General features: G+C 42.6%; 1 protein-coding gene and 1 pseudogene across 1 annotated transcript in view; one reads left to right on the forward strand and one right to left on the reverse strand.

Moving 5' to 3' along the window:
- LOC132844142 (NACHT, LRR and PYD domains-containing protein 3-like) overlaps positions 1 to 6,186 on the reverse strand; it is a 45,523-nt pseudogene extending 39,337 nt beyond the window's left edge.
- The window catches only part of LOC132844126 (histone-lysine N-methyltransferase PRDM9-like), a 77,277-nt gene that overhangs the window by 30,495 nt on the left and 20,826 nt on the right, over positions 1 to 25,956 (forward strand). The gene's annotated exons all lie outside the window — the stretch shown is intronic.

Consider the following 25,956-nt stretch of genomic DNA (forward strand, 5'->3'; position numbering starts at 1 on the left):
TCGTCTTCCGTGCGATTAAGTTTTTGGTTTCCGCTTAGATGAGGCCGACTCTGCGAGAATCCTGAAGAAAACATCTACAGATCTACCAGCTCCAGTTGGACTCTGTGATACTAAGAGGAGATCTGAACTCCATGTGATCCCTACACCAATACAACATTTGTCTGATTGTATATTTGGAATCACACCATCTAGTGTCACCCATATGAGCATGGGTTCCCCTTTGAGTCTGGTTCCTCTCAAGGTTTCTTCCTTTACTAATCTAAGGGAGTTTTTCCTTGCCACTGCTGCCTGAGTCACCTCAGACTATATATATTTTGAATTTTGAATTTTTATTATATTAATTCTCTATATTACTCCTTATGCTTATCTTCTGTGCTATGTTTACGTTCTGTAAAGCTACTTTGAGACAATGTCCATTGTAAAAAGCACTATACAAATAAACTTGAATTGAAAACTTGAATTGAACCTTCGATTCGTCCATGGCGACCCCCTCGGAAGAGATGACGTAGCCTAAGAAGCACGTAGATGTCTGATGGAACTCGCACTTCTCAGCCTTGGCGTAGAGTGCTGGATAAGACGCTTCAGCACCGTTCTTACATGCTGTACATGCTCCTCTAGTGTCTCAGAGTGGATCAGTGGATCGTTGATGAACAACTGGAACACGGCTGGACTGTTAGAAAGGCCGAACGGCATGACCAAGTATTCGTAGTAACCGGTTTGGGTCGAGAACTCGGTTTTACACTCATCTCCCTCCCTAATGCGGATTAGATTGTAGGCATTACGTAGATCCAGTTTGGTGAAGTATTTGGCATTACGTAGCTGTTCTAGGGCCGACGGTACGAGAGGGAGAGGATAACAGAATTTCACCGTGATTTCATTCAGGGTGCGGTAGTCGATGCATGGTTGGAGTCCTCCATCCTTCTTTTTCATGAAGAAGAACCCAGATGACGCAGGGGATACGGAATGTCAGATGAACCTCTTTTTTAATTCCTCTTCGATATATTTAGTCATGGCTTCAGACTTCAGGTTGTGAGAGGGGAAATATCCTCCCCTTGGGTGGAGTGGTGTTGGGCAGGAGCTCAATGCAGCAGTCATAAGGTCGATGCTGTGGCAGCTTGGTGGCCTTGATTTTGCTGAAAGCCTCGGCAAGGTCGATATATTCCACCGGGAGGCCGGGAATGTCAGTAGCGACAGGTGTGGTAGTAGTCGAGTTGAGTTGGAGGGACACCTTAGTGGGTTGGCAGTGTTGGGTGCAGGTACTACTCCAGTCAGTGATCCGTGGTTCAGGCCATGAGAAAGCCCTGGTCGGCAGGTCGCGTGCGGGCGCTCGATGGATCGTGTGCGGGTGCTCGACGGGTTCTCGTCAGGTTATCTATTTGAATGGATAATTCGATGAATTCGGCTAGGTTCCTTCCCTAATCTCGGCATGCGAGTTCAAGACTTCAAGAATGATAGCCGTAGCAAACTCATAAACAACAGGCAGGGTTCGGTAACGGCAAACACAACAGAGTAGGCTAGGCAAAGACGTGGTCAGGATAACAGGCAAAAGGTCAGGGCGCGCAGAAAACAGTCGTGAGGCAAAATACCAAAACAGATCAAAAACCAGTAACAGGAAATACTAGAAACACTCAGAATGATAGCCGTAGCAAATCAAGTCTTCGCACTGAAGTCAGTTCAAGTTTGCCTTAAATAGTCGTTGGGTAATTGGCTGGCATGTGGATTATGGGAAACGTAGTCAAGAAGTGTAAGTACTCCAGGGATGGCTCCCTTTGTTGGCGGCCGGAGGACGAGATGGGTGCTTCCATCATGACAGTTTTAATATTCATTCATTCATTTTCTACCACTTATCCGAACTACCTCGGGTCACGGGGAGCCTGTGCCTATCTCAGGCATAATCGCGCATCAAGGCAGGATAAACCTTGGACGGAGTGCCAACCCATCGCAGGGCACACACACACACACTCATTCACTCACACATTCACACACTACGGACAATTTTCCAGAGATGCCAATCAACCTACCATGCATGTCTTTGGACCGGGGGAGGAAACCGGAGTACCCGGAGGAAACCCCCGAGGCACGGGGAGAACATGCAAACTCCACACACAAGGCGGAGGCGGGAATCGAACCCCCAACCCTGGAGGTGTGAGGCGAACGTGCTAACCACTAAGCCACCGTGCCCCCAGTTTTAATATTTACTTTTTATATTTTCTATCCATATTGATCCCATTTTTCAGTCTGATGTTTTTCTCATCTGTGAGAGTTTTGTTAAATATCACTTTCAAAATAAACAGAAAAGAAAAAGTCTTTCACTGGTGTTTAGTTCAGAAATGTCTTCAGTTCTTAAATGCATGCAGTTATTTTGTATAGAGATTTTTACGTAAATTTTAGAGAACACTTAATTTTTCATGATTCATATATAAAAGCTATAAAATGACTCATATGATATTATAAGATTTTGTCCATGTGGCCCAGCCCTCAGTTCAGATATAACATGTTAGTGTAAAAAGTGAAACAATCTTCTGTAAAAGTACCAGAGGTTTGTTTAAAGATGATTAGAGGAACTATTAACTAACATTAATCCAAACAGTTCAGTGTTACTTTAAAATAATAACCCATGCAGTAATACATTTATAAATAAAAATACTCACAAAGATTTTCTGGAGGATTTGACCACTGGCAGCAGCCTCAGAAGACATTCATCTGAGGGATAATATTTACTCAAATTAAACACATCCAGCTTCTGTTCTGAGTTCAGTAACACAAACACTAGAGCTGACCACTGAGCAGGAGAGAGACTGATTCCACTGAGACGATAGTCACCTCCTATGTTCAGGAAAGTTTGTACTTCCTGCTCTAGAGATTGATCATTGAGTTCATTCAGACAGTGGAACAGATTGATGGATTTCTCTGGAGATGGATTCTCCCTGATCTTCTCCTTGATGTACTTCACTGTTTCCTGTTTGCTGTGAGATCTGCTTCCTTTCTGTGGCATTAAGTCTTGTAAAAGAGTTTGATTGGTCTCCATTGAGAGACCCAGAAGGAAGCGGAGGAACAGGTCCAGGTGTCCATTCTCACTCTGTAAGGCCTTGTCCACTGCACTCCTGTGGAGATCAGACATGTTTGGACTTCTGAAGAAATTAAAAAGTCCAGTGCTTTTCCCAACAAGCACATTTGTATTTCTTAAAATAAAGCAGAAAAATACATATAAAGCAGCCAGAAACTCTTGAACACTCAGATGTACAAAGCTGAACACCTTCTCCAGGTGAAGTACAAACTCCTCTCTGAAGATCTGGGTACACACTCCTGAGTACACTGACACTTCTCTGACATCAATGCCACACCCTCTCAGGTCTTCCTCATAGAAGATCAGGTTTCCTTTCTCCAGCTGGTGGAAAGCCAGTTTTCCCAGTGCCATGATACTCTCTCTGGTCTGCTGAGGATCAGGGTCACATTTCTGATGGTACTTTTGGTCCTTGTGTTTGATCTGAAAGATCAGGAAGTGTGTGTACATTTGAGTCAGAGTCTTGGGGATCTCTCCACTCTCTGCTTCACCCAACATTCTCTCTAGAACAGTGGCTGAGATTCAGCAGAAGACTGGGATGTGGCACATGATGTAGAGGCTTCTTGAAGACTTCAGGTGAGTGATGATTTTATCGGCCAGGCTCTGATCACTGATCCTCTTCCTGAAGTACTCCTCTTTCTGAGGATCACTGAAGCCTCGTACCTCTGTTACCTGGTTTACACACTCAGGAGGGATCTGATTGGCTGCTCCTGGTCTTGTGGTTATCCAGAGGAGAGCAGAGGGAAGCAGATTCCCCTTGATGAGGTTTGTCAGCAGCACATCCACTGAGGTTGACGCTGTCACATCACACAATATCTCATTCTTCTGGAAATTTAGAGGAAGTCGACACTCATCCAGACCATCAAAGATCAACACCACTTTGTAGAAGTCACAGTCTATTGATTCTAGTTTTCTCATTTCTGGAAAAAAGTGATGAAGAAGTTTCATCAGACTGAAGTTTTGCTGCTTCATCAGATTCAGCTCTCTAAAGGGAAGTGGAAACATGAAGAAGATGTCCTGATTTACTTTTCCTTCAGCCCAGTCCAGAATGAACTTCTGTACAGAGACTGTTTTTCCAATTCCAGCAACTCCTTTAGTCAGCACAGTTCGGATGGACTTGTCTTTAAAGAGCTCATTACATTTGATGGGTTTCTCCTGTGTTGCTGGTCTCCTGGACGCTGCCTCAATCTGTCTCACCTCATGTTCATTATTGACGTCTCCACTCCAACCCTCTGTGATGTAGAGATCTGTGTAGATCTCATTCAGAAGTGCTGAGCTTCCATGCTGTGAGATTCCTTCATTAATTCTTTTAAACTTCTCTCTCAGCTTGGACTTAAACGTTGGCTGACACACAGAGGCGAGTTCTAATAAACAAAGTAATATCTAGTTTAGTAATAAATAGTTATAATGCAAAATTGTTCAAACACTGCTATTAATTCCTGACTGATGTACTAAATATTATTGAAGCTGGACCATGAACATATACATGATATTAAAATTAAATTTAAAACTAAAAGTGTTCATATCTAAAACTATTTCCTCTCTCTAAAGTGAACCTCATGGAATAAAGTCATGACTCAGAGCTCTTACTGTTGTGCAGTGTGTTAGCGAGATCTGTGTGGTTCATGTTCTTCAGGACGTGCAGTGTGATCTTCAGCGCTCCCTCTCTGACACTGTGCAGATCCTCCTCATCCTCCACCTCCCTCTCAGTGCATGCTGTGTAATTTGGACTCAGGAGCTTCCTAAACCTCTTCAGCTCATTCTTTATCAGAGTGATGACTTTGTGTTCCAGCTCCTGGTTAGAAACATACAGGAACAGATCTAAATATTATCATGTTACACAGTGAGAGAGGATTTTATTTTATCAAAAGAAGAAAAGTCTATTTTTATTATCACATTTAAAACTCATACAACTGATTACCCTTAATGCTGCTGCACATCAAGACATTACAAGGGATCACAACACATACATTTCACACTTTAAAAACAACACACACCTTGAATATAGAGTCCAGCTGATTTCTGCTGATGTTTGATTTTTGTGGTCTGTGAACAAACAAAACCCATCATGTAATATGGACTATATGTATTCATAGCTGCACAAATCACACACTAATAAATACAGACACAGATATTTAACACTATCCTCTTAACACAATACAGATTTCAGGATTTCCTAACTGACACCAACATGTTTAGAAACAAATGTTTGAATAAATGAATACAATCTTTATATTGTCATTAATGTCCCAGGTGTAAATGTTCTTCTGTAGCACCACAGACCCTTCAGCTCAGGGACTGCAGACTGAACTGAACTCTTAAAGCACTTTTCCTCACTGCCAGTCCGAGAGCTGCAGCACTGCACAGTTTAGTGTTTTACTGCTTCAACACCTGATAAAGCTCAGGAAGGGCTTCATAATGAGACGAGTGAGTTTGATCAGGTGGAACACTGCTGTAAAACACCTCATTATACTGACCTCACATCAGTAGAACTGTCTCTGTCTCTGAAGTTAATTGGAGGATCCATTGACTCGTCACTCTTCATGGACACACAGCTGGGTTCTGGTGAGTCTGATCTCTTTCCCTCCATCATTCTAGAATTACAACAGAAATATCAGCAATAATTAATACTCTGCTGCCTCAGCACTGTTAAACAATGTGTTCATCATTAAACACCAATAATTCCATCTTTTTAATTTCAGATCCAGTCTGTACACTTATTCAAACAGGAGACAGGCCTCATAAGTCAGGAATTACACTGATATCAGGAGTCCCAATCACAGCTAACTGACTCAGCTGGGTCTTAAAGCCTGTAGAGTTCACTGACACAAAGCTATACTGCTCTTATGCTCCACATTACACAGTCCTTTTTACTCTTCTCTCAGTTAATGATTTGTCTAAACTGTTCTTAGATCAGATCAGTGATATATTCAGTGCTATTAAACACCTTAAAGCAAAGTTGAGTTCCTGTGTTAACTAGTGAGTGTTTAGAGATACAGATGTGTTCCCATGATACGGTGTGTATTTATTGCTGGTGAATGTAAAAGTAAGTCACCTCTCGTCTTTCTTTAAGTCCTGTTTTCAGACACGCTCATGTTGGAGGTCATGTCTCCTTCTCCAGATTACAGCAGGAAACACGCTTACTTCACTCCAACAACGGTGTGTTAAATTAAACCCTGAATCAGCACAGAGGTCACTTACAGGAAATAGTCACGCTATCAAGTTATAAAACAGCCTGTGTACATTAAAGCTTCAGTACAAACCCACAAAACTCTGTGTGTTTATATATTAGAGCTTTAGATACTCACTGTGTTTTTACTCCTGAAATCTTTTAGTTTTCACTCCACACAAAATGGAGCTGCTGACTTTCATTTTTGTTACAGTTTATACTGCAGAGGGGGGAAGGGCAGAGATGCAGACAGACACACACACAAACATAATGGTTCTGACACCCATGGATTTCAGGAAGCAGGAGCGTGGTCAATGCTGTAGGTAAAACGCGGAATGGAGATTAATTTATTAGGGAATTCCTCAAGCAAAATGGATTCGACTGGTGGCGCTCTGAAAAGGGAACAGACATATGCGCTGAATAGAGACGGTAAAAGTGGGTGGGTCCAATATTATTGGTCTTAAAAAGTGGGTGGGTCCAATATTGTTGATCTTAAAAAGTGGGTGGGTCCAATATTATTAATCTTAAAAAGTGGGTTGGTCCAATATTATTGGTCTTAAAAGGTGGGTGGGTCCAATATTATTGGTCATATAATGGTTCCGATGCCCATGACTACAATTACACCAAATTGTTTTCATTTATCCACAATTTGTAACATTTCCTCTTTTCGTCTATTAGTATTTTTGGCCTTATTATTTGTCGCTTAGGACGTTTTGTTTGTTCTACAGCATCTTGTCTATTTTCAGTTACAGATTCTTTAGTATTGCTTTGCATTTCTAATTGTTCATTTTGCTTCGCAATTTCCAGATCATTTGTCTCACTCTCATTGATTTTTATTTCTCTCTGAGGCACTTTTAGCAAATGTCTTGTGTTTGTCCTCATTATTTTCCCATGCTCTGTTAGCACTTCGTATGACCTGAGCGTAGTCTCTTTAATGACTTTGGCCAATGGTCCCCACTGCCCATCACATCTCACTCATACAATTTCTTCTTGAGCAAGTGGGCTCAGTGGTCTTGCTGTTTTGTTGTAGTGATTAATCTGTCTTTCATTTGCAGAGATCCACGTACTCCGTACCATTTGATGCTTTACCACGGTAGCTTGTTGACACTGGCATCTGTGCTTTGATAGAGTCCACATGAATTTGCACATCTTTCTCTGTAGTTGCAAACAGCTCCTAAACCTGCTTGTAATGCATCTGTAGAGACCTTTAGAGGCTTTTCCTGGTCATAACAATTCAAAGCAGGTTCTCTTGTTAAACTGCTTTTTAACCACGACCACTCTTTTGCCTGCTCGTCGTTCCACTGCCACACGGTGTCTGTTTCTAACAAGCTTCTCAGTGACTTTGTATTTGCTGACAGATTTGAAACAAATGTTCCTAAGTACTTTATTAAGTACTTAGTATTAATATTATTAATACTATTAAGTATTAACCCCATAGAAACTATGTCTGTTCCCCAGTGAGATTCAAAAGTGCAGTGAGATTCAAAAGTAATTATGTGAGACGTTCTCGAAATAATCTTACTGTAATTAGACCAGAAAATGCCAAAGAAACAAACAAAAACAGTTCCTAAAGTTTGGGCTTCTGAACATTAGATCACTTGCACCCAAAGCACTTATTGTGAATGAAATAATCTCAGAAAATAGCCTTACTGCACTCTGCCTTACCAAAACTTGGATTAAACCAAATGACCACATCGGTCTAAATGAGTCTACACCATCAGGATATATCTATAAGCACGAGCCTCGTCAGACTGGTCGTGGAGGTGGTGTTGCCACTATTTTTAGTGATTACCTTACTGTTACACAGAGAACACAGTATAGATTTAATTCTTTTGAAGTGCTCGTCCTCAATGTTACACTATCGCACATGCACACGAAAAAATCCCTGATGTCTCTTGCGCTAGCGACCGTGTACAGACCCCCAGGGCCCTACACTGATTTTCTTAGAGAATTCACAGATGTTCTTTCTGACCTATTGGTTAGCTTTGATAAAGCATTAATTGTAGGAGATTTTAACATTCATGTCGACGACACAAATGATGCGTTAGGACTCACATTCATGGACTTACTAAACTCATTTGGGCTTAAACAAAACATCACTAGAGCAACTCACCGTCGTAATCATACACTAGATTTAATAATATCACACAGAATAGATGTCACTGATATAGATATCATTCCTCAAAGCGATGACATCACAGACCACTACCTTATAATGTACACACTACCTGTAGAACAGACCAACTGTGTCTCACCACATTATCGACTTGGTAGAACTATTATTCCGACCACTAAAGACAGATTCACCAATAACCTCCCTGATCTGTCTCAACTTCTTACTGTACCCTTAAACACAAACAATCTAGATGAAATTACTAACAGCATAGGCGCTACATTCACTCGTACATTAGACACTGTTGCCCCAATCAGATTACAGAAGGTTAGAGATAAAACGCTTGCACCTTGGTATAATAGTCATACTCACACCCTCAAGAGAGAGTAACCTCGAGCGAAAGTGGAGAAAAACTAAATTAGAGGTTTTTAGAATTGCGTATAATGAAAGTATGTCCAACTATAGACAGGCTCTAAAAACTGCCAGGGCTGAGCACCTGAGCAAACTCATAGAAAATAACGAGAACAATCCCAGGTTTTTATTTAGTACAGTGGCTAGATTAACAAAACACCAGAAATCTGAACACATTATTCCATCACAGTTCAGTAGTGAGGATTTTATGAGATTCTTTACTGATAAAATCGAAAGCATCAGGAATAAAATAGGTGACACTCAATATACTGTATAACAACTAGTGACCCAGTCTCACCTAAGGCTCTAGACACACAACTACATTGCTTTGCAAGTACAGGACAGGAAGAGTTAGACAAACTTATTACAACAGCTAAATCTACAACTTGTTCATTAGACCCCATTCCAACTAAATTACCGAAAGAAGTGTTAAATAAAGCCGGTGAGCCTCTTCTTTATATTATTTACTCCTCGCTATCTTTAGGTTACGTCCCTAAGTCTTTCAAGTTGGCAGTTATTAGGCCTCTCTTCAAAAACCTAATTTAGATCCAAATGACCTGTCAAATTACAGACCTATTTCACACCTTCCGTTTATGTCTAAAATACTCGAAAAGGTTGTGTCTGTTCAACTGAGCTCCTTCTTACAGGAGAACAATATCCTCGAAGAGTTTCGGTCAGGTTTCAGGCCCCACCATAGCACAGAAACTGCACTTGTGAAAGTCACAAATGACCGGTTCTTAGCTTCGGACCAAGACTGTATGTCACTATTAGTTCTACTTGACCTTAGTGCTGCATTCGACACTATAGATCACAACATTCTCCTAGATTGTTTACAAAATTACATAGGTATTCATAGAAAAGCTTTAAGTTGGTTTAGATCCTACCTGTCTGACCTATACCATTTTGTAGAATTAGATGGTGAACCCTCCAGTTTACTACGTTAATCATGGGGTCCCTCAAGGATCAGTTCTAGGACCTCTGCTCTTTTCGATATACATGCTTCCATTAGGGAACATCATTAGAAGATATGGGATTAGTTTCCATTGCTATGCTGACGACACACAGTTATATATCTCATCAAAACCAGATATAATAACTAAATTGTCCAAATTAACTCAGTGCCTTAGAGAGATAAAATACTGGATGAGCTGTAACTTTCTGTTATTAAACTCTGATAAGACAGAAATACTACTTATAGGTCCAAAAACCAGTACACAGAAACTCTCACAATTTAACTTCCAATTAGAGGGATGCACTGTTACTAGTAGCTAGACAGTGAAAGACCTGGGTGTTATATTAGACAGCAACTTGTCCTTTGATAATCATGTCGCCACAAAAAACAGCCTTCTTTCACCTTAGAAATATTGCCAAGCTGAGAAACATTCTGTCTGTATCTGATGCTGAGAAACTAGTTCATGCTTTCATGACCTCTAGACTGGTCTATTGTAATGCATTACTAGGTGGTTGTCCAGCATCTTTAATAAATAGGCTACAGTTAGTCCAAAATGCAGCTGCCAGAGTTCTCACTAGGACAAGAAAGTATGACCATATAACCCCAATTTTATCATCTCTACACTGGCTACCTGTTAAGTTTAGAATTGACTACAAATTGCTGCTACTAACATACAAGGCTCTTAACGGTTTAGCGCCCACGTATCTAACTAGTCTTCTAACACGTTACAATCCTTCACGCTCTCTGCGATCACAAAACTCAGGACTTCTGGTAGTTCCCAGAATATCTAGGTCTACTAAAGGCGGTAGAGCGTTTTCTTATTTAGCTCCCAAACTCTGGAATAGTCTTCCTGATAGTGTTTGGGGCTCAGACACACTTTCCCAGTTTAAATGCAGATTAAAAACTCATCTCTTTAGTCAGGCGTACACATAACACATCCCATTATATTGTGCACTATTACACTAGACTTGCACTTTTTTATGAACAGCAGATATGTTAATCCCTCTGCACTGCTCTTCTCTTTTTCTACCCATGCTGAGACACCCAGACATTGTACCAGCTCCGATCGTCTTCCGTGCGATGAAGTTTTTGGACCTCCGCTGAAATGAGGCCGACTCTGTGAGAATCCTGAGACATCTACAAATCTACCAGCTCCAGTTGGACTCTGTGATACTAAGAGGAGATCTGAACTCCATGTGATCCCTACACCAATACAACACTTGTCTGACTGTATATTTGTAATCATACCATCTAGTATCACCCATATGAGGATGGGTTCCCCTTTGAGTCTGGTTCCTCTCAAGGTTTCCTTGAGTTTTTCCTTGCAACTGCTGCCTGAGTCGCCTCACACTTGCTCATTGGGGATAAATACATATACATACATACATACATACTGTGAACTATATATATATTTTGAATTTTTATGATATTAATTCTTTATATTACTCCTTATGTTTATCTTCTGTTCTATGTTTATGTTCTGTGAAGCTGCTTTGAGACAATGTCCATTGTAAAAAGCGCTATACAAATAAACTTGAATTGAATTATTAACCCTAAGTCTCTTTGCAGGACTTTTTTGTCTCTTGGCTCTGGCATTTTGTCTATTGCTCTGATTTCTTTGTCTGGTTGTATTCCTTTTTCAGACAGTCCTTCTCCCAGGTAAGTGATTTCTCTTACTCCAAATTGGCATTTGTTTTTATTCAACTTTAATCCATTACTTTGTGCTTGATCCAGGACCTTGCGACGTCTTTCATCATGCTCTTCTTTTGAGCGGCCCCATACCACTACATCATCAATAAAGTCTCTGACTCCTTCTATTCCATCAAAAAGGTGTTGCACAGTTTTGTGGAATACTTCTGGTGCTGAGCTGATGCCAAAAGGTAGCCTTTGGAAACAATGCCTTCCAAACGGTGTGTTGAAGGTGCATCATTTTGTGCTTTCCTCATCTGGTAAAATCCCGATGAGGCATCCAAGGCATTGGAGAAATAACATGTTCCACTCATTGCACTAGTAATGTCTGACTTTGTTGGAAGTCTGTAGTGCCCACGTTGGATGGCCTTGTTTAAGTCTTTTGGATCTACAGGGAGTGCAGAATTATTAGGGAAGTTGTATTTTTGAGGATTAATTTTATTATTGAACAACAACCATGTTCTCAATGAACCCAAAAAACTCATTAATAGCAAAGCTGAATATTTTTGGAAGTAGTTTTTAGTTTGTTTGTAGTTTTAGCTATTTTAGGAGGATATCTGTGTGTGCAGGTGACTATTACTGTGCATAATTATTAGGCAACTTAACAAAAAACAAATATATACCCATTTCAATTATTTATTTTCACCAGTGAAACCAATATTACATCTCAACATTCACTAATATACATTTCTGACATTCAAAAACAAAACAAAAACAAATCAGTGACCAATATAGCCACCTTTCTTTGCAAGGACACTCAAAAGCCTGCCATCCATGGATTCTGTCAGTGTTTTGATCTGTTCACCGTCAACATTGCGTGCAGCAGCAACCACAGCCTCCCAGACACTCTTCAGAGAGGTGTACTGTTTTCCCTCCTTGTAAATCTCACATTTGATGATGGACCACAGGTTCTCTATGGGGTTCAGATCAGGTGAACAAGGAGGCCATGTCATTAGTTTTTCTTCTTTTAGACCCTTTCTTGCCAGCCACGCTGTGGAGTACTTGGACGCGTGTGATGGAGCATTGTCCTGCATGAAAATCATGTTTTTCTTGAAGGATGCAGACTTCTTCCTGTACCACTGCTTGAAGAAGGTGTCTTCCAGAAACTGGCAGTAGGACTGGGAGTTGAGCTTGACCCCATCCTCAACCCGAAAAGGCCCCACAAGCTCATCTTTGATGATACCAGCCCAAACCAGTACTCCACCTCCACCTTGCTGGCGTCTCAGTCGGACTGGAGCTCTCTGCCCTTTACCGATCCAGCCACGAGCCCATCCATCTGGCCCATCAAGACTCACTCTCATTTCATCAGTCCATAAAACCTTAGAAAAATCAGTCTTCAGATATTTCTTGGCCCAGTCTTGACGTTTCAGCTTGTGTGTCTTGTTCAGTGGTGGTCGTTTTTCAGCCTTTCTTACCTTGGCCATGTCTCTGAGTATTGCACACCTTGTGCTTTTGGGCACTCCAGTGATGTTGCAGCTCTGAAATATGGCAAAACTGGTGGCAAGTGGCATCTTGGCAGCTGCACGCTTGACTTTTCTCAGTTCATGGGCAGTTATTTTGCGCCTTGGTTTTTCCACACGCTTCTTGCGACCCTGTTGACTATTTTGAATGAAACGCTTGATTGTTCGATGATCACCCTTCAGAAGCTTGGCAATTTTAAGAGTGCTGCATCCCTCTGCAAGATATCTCACTATTTTTGACTTTTCGGAGCCTGTCAAGTCCTTCTTTTGACCCATTTTGCCAAAGGAAAGGAAGTTGCCTAATAATTATGCACACCTGATATAGGGTGTAGATGTCATTAGACCACACCCCTTCTCATTACAGAGATGCACATCACCTAATATGCTTAATTGGTTGTAGGCTTTCGAGCCTATACAGCTTGGAGTAAGACAACATGCATAAAGAGGATGATGTGGTCAAAATACTCATTTGCCTAATAATTCTGCACTCCCTGTATACACAGTCTTAGATCTCTGTCTGGTTTTTCCACTATCCATCCATCCATCCATTTTCTACCGCTTATCTGGGGCCAGGTCGCGGGGGCAGCAGTCCAAGTAGGGACGCCCAGACTTCCCTCTCCCCAGACACTTCCTCCAGCTCTTCCGGGGGAATACCGAGGCATTCCCAGGCCAGCCGAGAGACATAGTCCCTCCAGGGTATCCTAGGTCTTCCCCGGGGCCTCCTCCCGGTTGGACATGCCCGGAACACCTCCCCAGGGAGGCGTCCAGGAGGCATCCGGAACAGATGCCCGAGCCACCTCAGCTGACTCCTCTCGATGTGGAGGAGCAGCGGCTCTACTCTGAGCTCCTCCCGAGTGACCGAGCTCCTCACCCTATCTCTAAGGGAGCGCCCAGCCACGCTGTGGAGGAAACTTATTTCGGCCGCCTGTATCTGGGATCTTGTCCTTTCGGTCATGACACAAAGCTCATGACCATAGGTGAGGGTAGGAACGTAGATCGACTGATAAAAAGAGGAGCTGAGCCGCAAGGCGAAGCTCTTCTTCACCACAACAGACCGGTATATCGACCGCATCACTGCAGAAGATCCGCCTGTCGATCTCCCACTCCATCCTTCCATCATTCGTGAACAAAACCCCAAGATACTTAAACTCCTCCACTTGAGGCAGGAGCTCTCCACCAACCTAAAGGGGGCAAGCCACCCTTTTCCGGTTGAGAACCATGGCCTCAGACTTGGAGGTGCTGATTCTCATCCCCGCTGCTTCACACTCGGCTGCAAACCATCCCAGTGCATGCTGAAGTTCCTGATTTGAGGAATCCAACTGCACCTAGAAATATTGTCCATATAGATAATGAACAGGACCGGTGACAAAGGGCAGCCCTGCCGGAGTCCAACATGCACCGGGAACAAGTCTGACTTACTGCCGGCAATGCGAACCAAACTCCTGCTCCGGTCATATAGGGACCGGACAGCCCTTAGCACAGGGCCCCGAACCCCATACTACCAGAGCACCCCCCACAGGTCACCATGAGGGACACAGTCAAATGCCTTCTCCAGATCCACAAAGCACATGTGGACTGTTTGGGCAAACTCCCATGAACCCTCCAACAACCTGGCGAGGGTATAGAGATGGTCTAGTGTTCCATGACTGGGACGAAACCCGCGTTGTTCCTCCTGAATCCGAGATTCGACTATCGGCTGAATTCTCCTCTCCAGTACCCTGGCATAGACTTTTCCAGGGAGGCTGAGGAGTGTGATCCCCCTGTAGTTGGAACACACCCTCTGGTCCCCCTTCTTACACAGAGGCACCACCACCCCAGTCTGCCAGTCCAGAGGCACTGTCCCCAACTGCCACGCAATGTTGCAGAGGCGTGTCAACCAAGACAGCCCCACAACATCCAGAGACTTGAGGTACTCAGGGCAGATCTCATCCACCCCTGGTGCCTTGCCACTGAGAAGCTTCTCAACTACCTCAGTGACCTCAGCTTGGGGGATCGACGAGTCCACAACTGAGCTCTTGGCCTCTGCTTCCTCAGTGGAAGACATGTCGGTGGGGTTGAGGAGAACCTCGAAGTACTCCTTCCACCGTCCGAGGATGTCCCCAGTCGAAGTCAGTAGATTCCCACTCCCACTGTAAACAGTATGAGCAGGGCACTGCTTCCCCCTCCTGAGGCGCCGGACGGTTTGCCAGAATTTCTTAGAGGCCAACGGATAGTCCTTATAATAATAATAATAATAATAATAATAATAATAATAATAATATGTTTAATTTATAGCCAACCAGGCTCGATAGGACTCCTTCTTCAGCTTGACAGCATCCCTTACTTACGGGGTCCACCACCGGGTTCGGGGATTGCCGCCACGACAGGCACCGGAGACCTTATGGCCACAGCTCCGAGCGGAGCCTTGGGAGACCCTACCAGGGGCAAAAAGCCCCAGACAACATAGCTCCTAGGATCATTCAGGCACACAAACCCCTCCACCACAATAAGGTTCGAGGAGGGGTTTTTTCTACTATTATGAAAGAATTCACCCATTCTCTAGGCTCTTCTATTTTTCTGATTATTCCTTCCTTTATCAGAATTTCTATTTTATCGCTCAGTCTTTCTTTTAATGCTACTGGCACCCTTCTTGCTGGATGTATGACCGGTTCTGATTCTCCTTCAGCTTTATCTTGTGTTTTCCTTGTAATTTTCCTATTCCTTTGAAAACTTCTTTGTATTCTTTTATCCACTCATTCTGAGTAATTCCTTCTGTAGTTGCATCTTTGTCATTTTCTTGTTTATGACATGGTCTCTCTTTAGCAATCCAAACTGTATGCATGATTTCAGCCATAGTAATAACTTGTCTGTTTCCATCCACAAGTACAAAAAACACATCCTTCTTCTTTCCTTTGTAGGATAGACTGACTCTGCATATTCATTTACATTTACAGCATTTGGCAGACGCCCTTTTCCAGAGCGACTTACATTTTCTCATTTTTATACAGCTGAGCAATTGAGGGTTAAGGGCCTTGCTCAGGGGCCCAACAGTGGCAGCTTGGTGGACCTGGGATCGAACTCACAACCTTCCGAATGGTAGCCCAACACCTTAACCACTAGGCTACCACAGGCCCTTTGTAGGTATAGTTTTGTTGTCATACGTTTTCAGATGCACTTTTCTTTGATGTATTTTTGGTTTTATTTTCAGTCTCAGAAAGTCTTTCATAGGGAGGATATTTACCTTGTGCCCCTGTGTCCAATTTTAATGTGACATCAGTGCCATTTACATCCATGTGAGCCATCCGCTCTCCTCCTGGAGTAATTTGTTCCTCTTCGATTGAGTCTACGAAGATTGTTGCTTCATCATCTTCCTTGTCACTCCTCTTTTCTACTAAAAGCTGGCCATTTTCTCGGTGCACGTTTATTTCCACACATTTTTGTGCATTTTCTTCTTGGACATTACTCTTTATTTTATATTACTCATTTGTCTTTAGCACGTCAAACTGTATCCACTTCTGTTGTCTCTTTTTCCTTGCTAAAAGTCTTTAACTGAGTTCTTGCGCTTTCTGAGGGCTGGCAAATTTGTATTGGCCTTTCTACAGTGATGTTTGTCTCTGTTAACAACATCCTCATCCTCACTCTTTTATCTTGTAGTCCAATGACTATTTGATCATGTATCATGGAGTCACACAATGTTCCGAAATTACATGACTGACTTTTCAATCTTAAATCCGTGACCACCTGTTAGCAGCAATGTTAACTTCCTTCGTTCAGTTCCATCCAACCCAATGGCGAGGGCATAAAGTTCTAAACTTTGCTTGAAAGCTTTCCAGTTTTCATTTATATTTCCTGTCAACTTTAATTCGTCTGGCGAACGGATGGAATTCATAATTTTTAATCATTTATCCTGGTACCATGTATTGATGAGACTCACAAACAGAGTATCCCATTCAGAACCCCGTTTATTAACTGCTCCCAGTGTTACACACACAGTCACAACATCACTGTATTGGTAGCATTACACTGCCCTCTAGTGGCCATCATATACAATATACACATCTCAATACATTTTTAGCTGGTGATATTTATTGAATTATCAGTAACTGCTGAATCAGACAAGATCCAGACAACAAAACACATTTTATAAAACACATTTTATAAAAGACACTAAAACACTTTGAATCTTTAGTTTTTCGTTCAAATCCAAGGCTTTTCATTGGTCCGTTAAGATGAGATATAGTGATGTGTCATTCACGAACCATGACTCAAGAATAACGAGTCGTTTTAGGGGAGTGATTCATTCATTCTGTGTTGACTGCGCATGCGCAACATCACATGTGATCATTAAACAGAAAAGAATAGTTCACCTTTCGAGTGGTTTGTTCATCACATGACAGCACCATAGGCACTAAAGCAATGCAGTCTGAGCCATAAACATTTTAATTACATTCTGCTGAAGTGAACGAAATGACTCGAAAAAAGATCTGTTCATTTTGCTGAACGAGATTCAATGAACCGAATCAGTAAAATGATCCAAACTTCCCATCACTAATGAGATATTTTTATTGCCTACCAAAATGCAGAATCGTGATTTTTAAAATAACAAAGTAAATTACTTATTTTAATTTGTACTTAAGTACAAGTAAAATTATAGACTTAACCCTCTGAGGTCTAAGGGAATTTATAAATATAAATGGCTAAAGTCTAATATCACTGTAATCAGCACAAACTGGACTACAATAATATGTGAGCAGCATGTATGCACATGATTGTGTTTTTGAGAAAACAATGTTTATGCGTGGTTAGTGAAAAATGAAATATTTTAAATCACTTGAATAAGGCCATAAAACACATACAGAACATTGGTTCACAGGACTTTTGAGAACTGGATCTTGTAGCCTAGAGTTTTTGCTTCAAAATTATGTGAAAATCATCTTGTTTACTCGCTCACAGGAAACAATATATTGATTTAAATTTTCTAAGACACTTTTTGTTTGTAAAGGGCATATGCGAGTAGGCATCAACTATGATTCACACCTGAGAAGACAAGGGCCCGCATAATGAGCTGCATAATGAGCCTTTCACTAGATTTACTAACCCTGCGCAAATTTGCGTAAATTCCCTGGACCTCACACCTACTAGCACCCCTTCAACTCCATTGTTCTCCTGCTTTTGTTGTGCAAACACACCCATTACCTGTGAGGCCTGGCACATTTGCATTTCTTAGCTTAAACCAAGGCAGGCCGAACCTTTGTGTGTGACATGGAAACCTACAGAAATGCCTGCCGTATTTATACAAAAGACACACATTCACAATATATGGATACACAAGTCTGTTTTATTTTAAAGTGTTTCAAACTTTACAGCGTTTGCAGACCCAGTGTCCATCGTCCCTGCATTTGGCACAAGTGAATTACTGACATGTTGCACAGGTAAACCTGCTGCAGTTCCTGTTGCAGCTCTCTTGCACCTGGTACTGCGTTGTCTGTACAGTCCCTGGCACAGCAGCTGCAGCAGCTTCAGCAGCCTGCCTCTGTGCCAATATTTCCTTGTGCTGCATGAATCGTCAACAAAGTTCCTTAGCTAGAAGACTCAGAAACAATCTTCTTTTGCCTGTCCACCCTGTACATGCCTTGTACAAAATGTAGGCATTCACCGCCACCAGGTCCAGCATATTGTAAAAAACCGCTACTGGCCATCTGCGTGTTGCTGCTCTTACAGAATACATCCGCACCATTTGGACCAACACGTCTACACCACACTGTAAAAGCAGAGAGAGAGAATCATGAGTATATGTGCTTTTTTTCTATAGGCCTGTATAGTACATGTAACCCACATAAGGTTACTGGAGTGCAACTCTCTACTCTGCCTGTGGGTGGCGCATACACCCCAGGGAATTCACTTAAGAAACAAACACGCTTTTCCTCTGGTAAAAACGTTGCTAGAAAGCAAACAAGGACTGGTATGAGAAATATCCTCTAAAGCACAGAAATTAAAAGAAGAATCTCTCACTCACTCTCACTCATTTTCTACCGCTTATCCGAACTACCTCGGGTCACAGAGAGCCTCAGGCGTCATCGGGCATCAAGGCAGGATACACCCTGGACGGAGTGCCAACCCATCACAGGGCACACACACTCTCATTCACTCACGCAATCACACACTACGGACAATTTTCCAAAGATGCCAATCAACCTACCATGAATGTCTTTGGACCGGGGGAGGAAACCAGAGTACCCGGAGGAAACCCCCGAGGCATGGGGAGAACATGCAAACTCCACACACACAAGACGGAGGCAGGAATCGAACCCCCAACCCTGGAGGTGTGAGGCGAACTTGCTAACCACTAAGCCACCATGCCCTCCAAGAAGAATCTAGTACTATATATTGAAATATTGTGTTTCCATTAGGTTAAAAGCTGTGTGAGAGAAAGTTGACCCGCATGGCAGCGAGCTTCTCAAGATACCTCCGGTAAGGATGGTAATGCTAATGAGTGTTATGCTGATTGTGCAAGCTCCATTATGGAGCAAAATACTGTTCTTTAAAAACCAATCGGAGTTATGAACCTGATTGTTGCTGTTTGATACAATATAGACACAGATTCAGATTGTTTTATGTTGTTTAAGATGCTCATAAAAGTTCGCTAATCGCGCTAGCTACATGTTAATTGTTAACATTTAAATGCAAGTTCTATTTGGTTTGTTATGCTAGCTCAGCTAGGCTAGACATCACTGTAGCAGATCTTTAATAGTGTTTACACCGCTAAGTATAGGTGTATAGGTGCCTTTATACTGTTTTGTTGACTTAAAAGTTAATATGCATGTATTTAAAATAAGGGTGATTTAGTTAATTTAATTGTCAATATACATGTTTGATATGTATATGAGGAGCAAAAGTTTATCTTAGCTGATAAAAAGAATAAATATGTTAAAATGTGATGGTTGAATGTGGTGGTTAAAATGTGATGGTTATTAAGATGAAAAAAAACCCTAAATGTTAGAGATGAGCCGGATACTCGGGTGAAACGAGTATCCAGTACGGATAAAGCACTTCTGCCGAGTACGAGTATTATATGAGTAATACGAGTCAATATCTGTGCTCGGATTGAATGAAAATCATCATTGGCTAGCTGATTGTGTCAGCGTTCTGTGATAGGCTAGTCACAGCGCCCCTCCCCTACACACATACAGATGTATTGTGTTGCTGTGTCTCGCTCTGCTCAATTACAGTCACACACAGAACAGCTCTATGTCTCTCCCTCAGTCACTCGGGTTCGCGGGTCTCTTCCGTTAACGTTTAGGGTTTCTTCAGATTTTTACTTCGGGTTGTAACGTTAATAATACGTACTTACTAACCAGTAGAGTTCAGGTAAACGTGGGTTCGTTCAGACGTGGTGCTTGCTTGGTAGAATGCGACTCTCATTGCGTCTCTGCCTGTCGGAGATTTTTTTTCTTTTTTAAACCTTCAGCTCTCTCTAACCAGTAACCAGACACTCTGTGTCTGACACGTTTTTGCTGTATTTCATAAAAACATAAAGGTAGTAAGCTAGTGTTATAATTATTACAAATTAATTATTACCGGTTAAATCCCCGCCCATTTCAAGACAAGCCCCGCCTACTTCCAGGTTAGACCCCACCCACTCCGAGTACGGATACAGATACAGATAATTCATATGGTTAACAGATACGGATACAGATACAGATAATGCTGTACTCGCTCATCCCTACTAAATATCTGGTTTCAGAAATAGGTTTCTGAAATCCATTGATTTATTTTTGTACTGTGAGATGGAAGTACATGAGTGATTGATTGTTGTTCATTGGAACTGACTTATGTTATGTGGTGTGATGTGTGCTTATTCATTTGCATAGTGATTAGCGTATTTACAGTATAACCTTTACAATTGGTTATATTTGATTTGACATTTGAATGGAGAAAAGTTGATTAGAGTTGAACAGAAATGAGGCAATTGTAATTAGTGCATTCTGTACTGTATGTATAGATTGGTTTTTAGAACGGGATAGACCATCTGAATCTGACCCTAGCGGTCAGTGGCGAGCCAACCGCGGAAGTGAACGGATCAAGAGCCCGGTGTGGCCAGCCGTGGCATCTTTGGAACCAGCATCATCCTGTGCCTTCATTTGTGATACAGATAAGAACACATGTAAACCTACCCGGGTAGTGAAAAGAACATACTCTAGGAAACACACTCACACACATCAAGAACCTCCATGGACTCTTTTTTTATTTGAGGTTTTACTTTGAGTTTATTGTGCGCTGTGCACATTGGAAGCCGGCTTAGGTAGGCAGGGAATGTAAATAACTGCCATTCATTTTGTATAATACAATTTTCAAATTTATCTGTTTTGTGTTGTCTGTTCTCTGATGACTGTTTACTATTTCAGGCTCCATTGTCGTATCTAGAGCTTATGATACTAGCCCAGCTTTAATTTCTTAGTATTTAAATTGGTTATTAGTAGAGATGAGCCGGATACTCGGCTGAAACGAGTATCCGGTACGGATAAAGCACTTCTGCCGAGTACGAGTATTATACGAGTAATACGAGTCAATATCTGTGCTCGGATTGAATGAAAATCATCATTGGGTAGCTGATTGTGTCAGCATTCTGTGATAGGCTAGTCACAGCGTCCCTCCCCTACACACATACAGATGTATTGTGTTGCTGTGTCTCGCTCTGCTCACTCACAGTCACACAGAACAGCTCTCTGTCTCTCCCTCAGTCACTCGGGTTTGCGGGTCTTTTCCGTTAACGTTTAGGGTTTCTTCAGCTTTTTACTTCGGGTTGTAACGTTAATAATACGTACTTACTAACCAGTAGAGTTCTGGTAAACGTGGGATCATTCAGACGTGGTGCTTGCTTGGTAGAATGCGACTCGCATTGCGTCTCTGCCTGTCGGAGATTTTTTTTCTTTTTTAAACCTTCAGCTCTCTCTAACCAGTAACCAGACACTCTGTGTCTGACACGTTTTTGCTGTATTTCATAAAAACATAAAGGTAGTAAGCTAGTGTTATAATTATTACAAATTAATTATTACCGGTTAAAACCCCGCCCATTTCAAGACAAGCCCCGCCCACTCCGAGTACGGATACAGATACAGATAATTTATATGGTTAACAGATACAGATACAGATAATGCTGTACTCGCTCATCCCTAGTTACTAGTTACATTAACCTAAGATAAAGGTTACATACACATCAGAAAACATTGTAGCACTGGTGTAAAATTATACACACATTCACATACCTTCATGTGGTTATAGTCTGTTATCGTGTTGGGTTTCCTCTTTCTGCCGTCACCGATCATCATGTCTTGGAGCATGGAACTTAGAACACACACAGTCTTGTTTTTTTAGGTGCATAAATTGTCAAGGAGACACTGCCACTTCTAAGCACTGTAGTGGAGAATACCCCTCGCTGTGCAGTGTCTTTTGCAAGTTGAGGAAGTTCATGCCGGACTTTATTCACCGTGCCCAATAGCATTGTTTTGCGCTGCACCAGTCTGTGCGACAGTGACAGTGAAGTAAAGAAATTGTCCGTCGTGACATTTCTGCCATCATCCAAAAATGGCTCCATCAGATTCATGGCCACGCTCTCTGCCAGCCTCTCACCCTTCTGACGACTGGGGTCCTTTCCCAAGTAAGGAGATGCATTGCAGACACATTTGGTCTCCAAATCCGTGGCCAACCAGAACTTGATCCCAAATAAGTCTGGCTTGGATGCGATATACTGTGTGAATGGACAACGAACCTTAGTAGGGAACAGCTGTTCATCTATGCTCATGTGTTCTCCTGGAGTGAAACTCTCAGCACAGTTCTTGTTGAAGCGTGTCCAGATGTCGGAGATCGCAGCAAATTTGTCTGTTTTCACCCGTTCTGCCCGTGTGTCCTTGTCATCAAATCGAAGGTGTTGCATAATTGAAATCTCGGGGCATTGTCTCTTTGATTTCTGGCACCAGAAAGCTTTCTGACCAGCAATCCACAATGGCACAAAGGGGCTCTTACAAACAGAATTGCTCTTACAAACAGAATTGCTCTTACAAACAGAATTGAAATGAATGCAGTTCATGAATTGCCAAATTCCAGACCGGCTCTGTTCTGCGGGGAAGCTTTGGAGCACACTTGTAATTTTACGCTGTCAGAAGATAAACAAATAGAGAATGGTAAATTTTCATGAACCTCACTCTAAATGGGTTTATATAAATATCGTATGTACTATGGCAATGACAAACCTTAGCAGACTCTGTGGGTCCAGCTTGTGCAGTGAAGCACGCGCAATTTGCTACTGCACTGGGCATTGCAATGTCCTCCTCTACCCACACAGTGCTGTCTTTTGCCGTCTGGCTCAGACAGGGCTTCCCAGTACCACGGTGCATCTTCCGTGGAGGCACGTTGGGTTCTTGTTCTGTCTCAAAATTCACTTTTGGTGTTATAGTTCAGTGATGGCCAATGAAAATGAAATGAAATCATTTTATTCTGTATGTGTACGAACATGTCAAAAACCATGGACCATAACTTCGGATTTACGAAGGCCTGACGGAAATGTTTCAAACATTGAATTATCAGCTAAAAAACTTTGTAACTGTAAAAACACAATTTTTTCCAGAATCTTTGAGATAAAAGGCAGATTAGAAATGGGCCTAAAGATTGTTAAAACTGATGATTCCAGATTCGTTTTTTTAAGCAGTGGGTAAAACACTGCATGCTTTAAACAGTCAGGCATAATGCCAGATTCTAAACTGCGATTAATAATGAACAAAAGATACGGAGCAACATCAATAAAAACCTGTTTAAATAAAAAAGGAGGAAGAATATCCAAAGACGAGCCGAAAACGCTCGCTTTGAGGCTGCAGCTAATGTAAACTAGATGTAGAACTAGCTAGATGTAAACAAGTTCACCATCTCAGAGCATGACGTGAGGAGGGCATTAAGGAGAGTGAACACCAGGAAGGCAGCAGGACCAGATGGCATCACAGGTCGGGTTCTGAAAGCCTGCGCTAATCAACTAGAACCGGTGTTCACTGAGATATTCAACCTCTCACTGGCACAGTCTATTGTCCCCTCATGCTTCAAACAGTCCATCATTGTTCCTGTCCCAAAGAAACCCCAGCCTGCCTGCCTCAACGACTACCGCCACGTAGCTCTGGCCTCAGTAGTGATGAAGTGCTTCGAGAGACTTGTCAGAGACTTCATCACTGCATCACTACCAGACACACTGGATCCACTACAGTTCACGTACCGCCAGAACCGCTCTACTGAGGACGCCATTGCTCATCTTCTCAACACCACAATGAGCCACCTGGACTGCAGAAAAGGGAATTATGCAAAAATGCTCTTTGTGGACTACAGTTCAGTGTTTAACACCATAATTCCCTCCACGCTCACCTCTAATTTGGAGGTCCTGGGATTGTGTCAATGGATCTCCAACTTCCTGACAGACCCCACAAGCCAAACACACGTCAAACACACCTCATCCACCCTCACCCTCAGCACTGAAGCTCCCCAGAGTTGTGTCCTGAGCCCCCTGCTGTACTCACTGTACACATATGGCTGTGTGGCCACTTCCAACTCCACCACCATCATCAAGTTTGCTGATGACACTGTTGTGGTGGGCCTGATCTCCAACAACGACGAGACGGCCTACCTACAGGAGACTAAAAACCTGGAGCAATGGTGCCAGGAGAACAATCTTCTCCTGAACATCAGCAAGACTATGGAGTTGATAGTGGACTTCAGCACAAAGCAGGAGCAGTCATAACAACCGCTAAACATCAACGGGACCCCAGTGGAGAGAGTGGCCAGGTACCTAGGTGTTCACAGGTCCTTTCACATCAACACCCTGGTGAAGAAGGCCCGGCAGCGTCTGTACCATCTGAGACGCTTAAGGAACTTCAGACTACCCTCTCAGGTGCTAAAGACCTTCTACACCTGCACCATTGAGAGCATCCTGACAGGTATCATCACTTCCTGGTTCGGGAACAGCTCCATGCAGGACAGGCGAGTCCTCCAGAGGGTGGTGCGGTCAGCTGAACACCGAGCTCCCTGACCTGCAGGACATCTACAGCACACGGTGCCGGACCAGAGCCAGGAAGATGGTAAAGGATCTCAGCATCCGAACAATGGACCCTTTTCTTTGTTGTGTTCAGGGAAACGCTTCCGCTCCCTGAAAGCAAACACAGAGAGAATGAGAAGAAGTTTCTTCCCGCAGGCCATTTGGAGTCGAAATCAGGAAACACCCAGGATATAGTGCTGGACCTCTCCATCCACACTGTTTTTTGCATGGTCACTTTAACTCTGGACTGTCACTGTCACTTTAACTCTGGACTTGCACAGCACAGTGCCACTTTATACACTATTTACACACCACACTGCACCTGGACACTCTAAAAACCAGTGTTGTATTCGAGATCAGCTCATTCAAGTCCGAGTCAAGACCGAGTTCAGAGAGGGTCGAGTCCGAGTCAAGTCCGAGTCCACATAAAGTTGCGTCTGAGAAAAGACTTAAAAGTAACCCTCAAACATATGTTAAATTTTTGGTGGAAGCAATAAAAATGAGCAACAAGCTCAATCAGAAAAGCACATATACCATTAATACTAATTATGTCAGTTGAGGGCAAAACGGAAACAACTGCCACATAATGACATATAAAGACAATTTTATTACAAACAATTACAGCCAGTACCACCAGTACATAACACAACTGTAATACTTTACTAGTCTACATGACAATTCTAGTACACATAACATTACTGTACCAGTATAGTTGCTTTTCAAATAGATAAGTGAAGACACCATCCTGTTACCCAGCCTCGTCTGCTGAATCGAGCTCCTGCTCTCGAGGAGAAGCAGGCCCGATGGCTGCTTCTTCTCCCGGCGTGAGCAGCGCGCCATTACATGTCTCTCCCTCCGAGGAAGGAGAGCTGATGGATACTAGCAAGCCCGTGGGCTCCTCACAGCCTGCAAGCTGGTTGAGTGTTTCCTGCATCCTGTGTCACTTCTTGGGCACCGGAGCCTTCCGTATTTTCCCGATCTGCCGTACTCAGCGTGCACTTCTCCTAGTCACTCCTCACTCTATGCGAATGTGGTTGGGGCTAAGGCGT

The sequence above is a fragment of the Tachysurus vachellii genome, chromosome 4, assembly GCF_030014155.1.
Source record: "Tachysurus vachellii isolate PV-2020 chromosome 4, HZAU_Pvac_v1, whole genome shotgun sequence".
In the NCBI taxonomy this organism is placed as follows: Eukaryota; Metazoa; Chordata; class Actinopteri; order Siluriformes; family Bagridae; genus Tachysurus; species Tachysurus vachellii.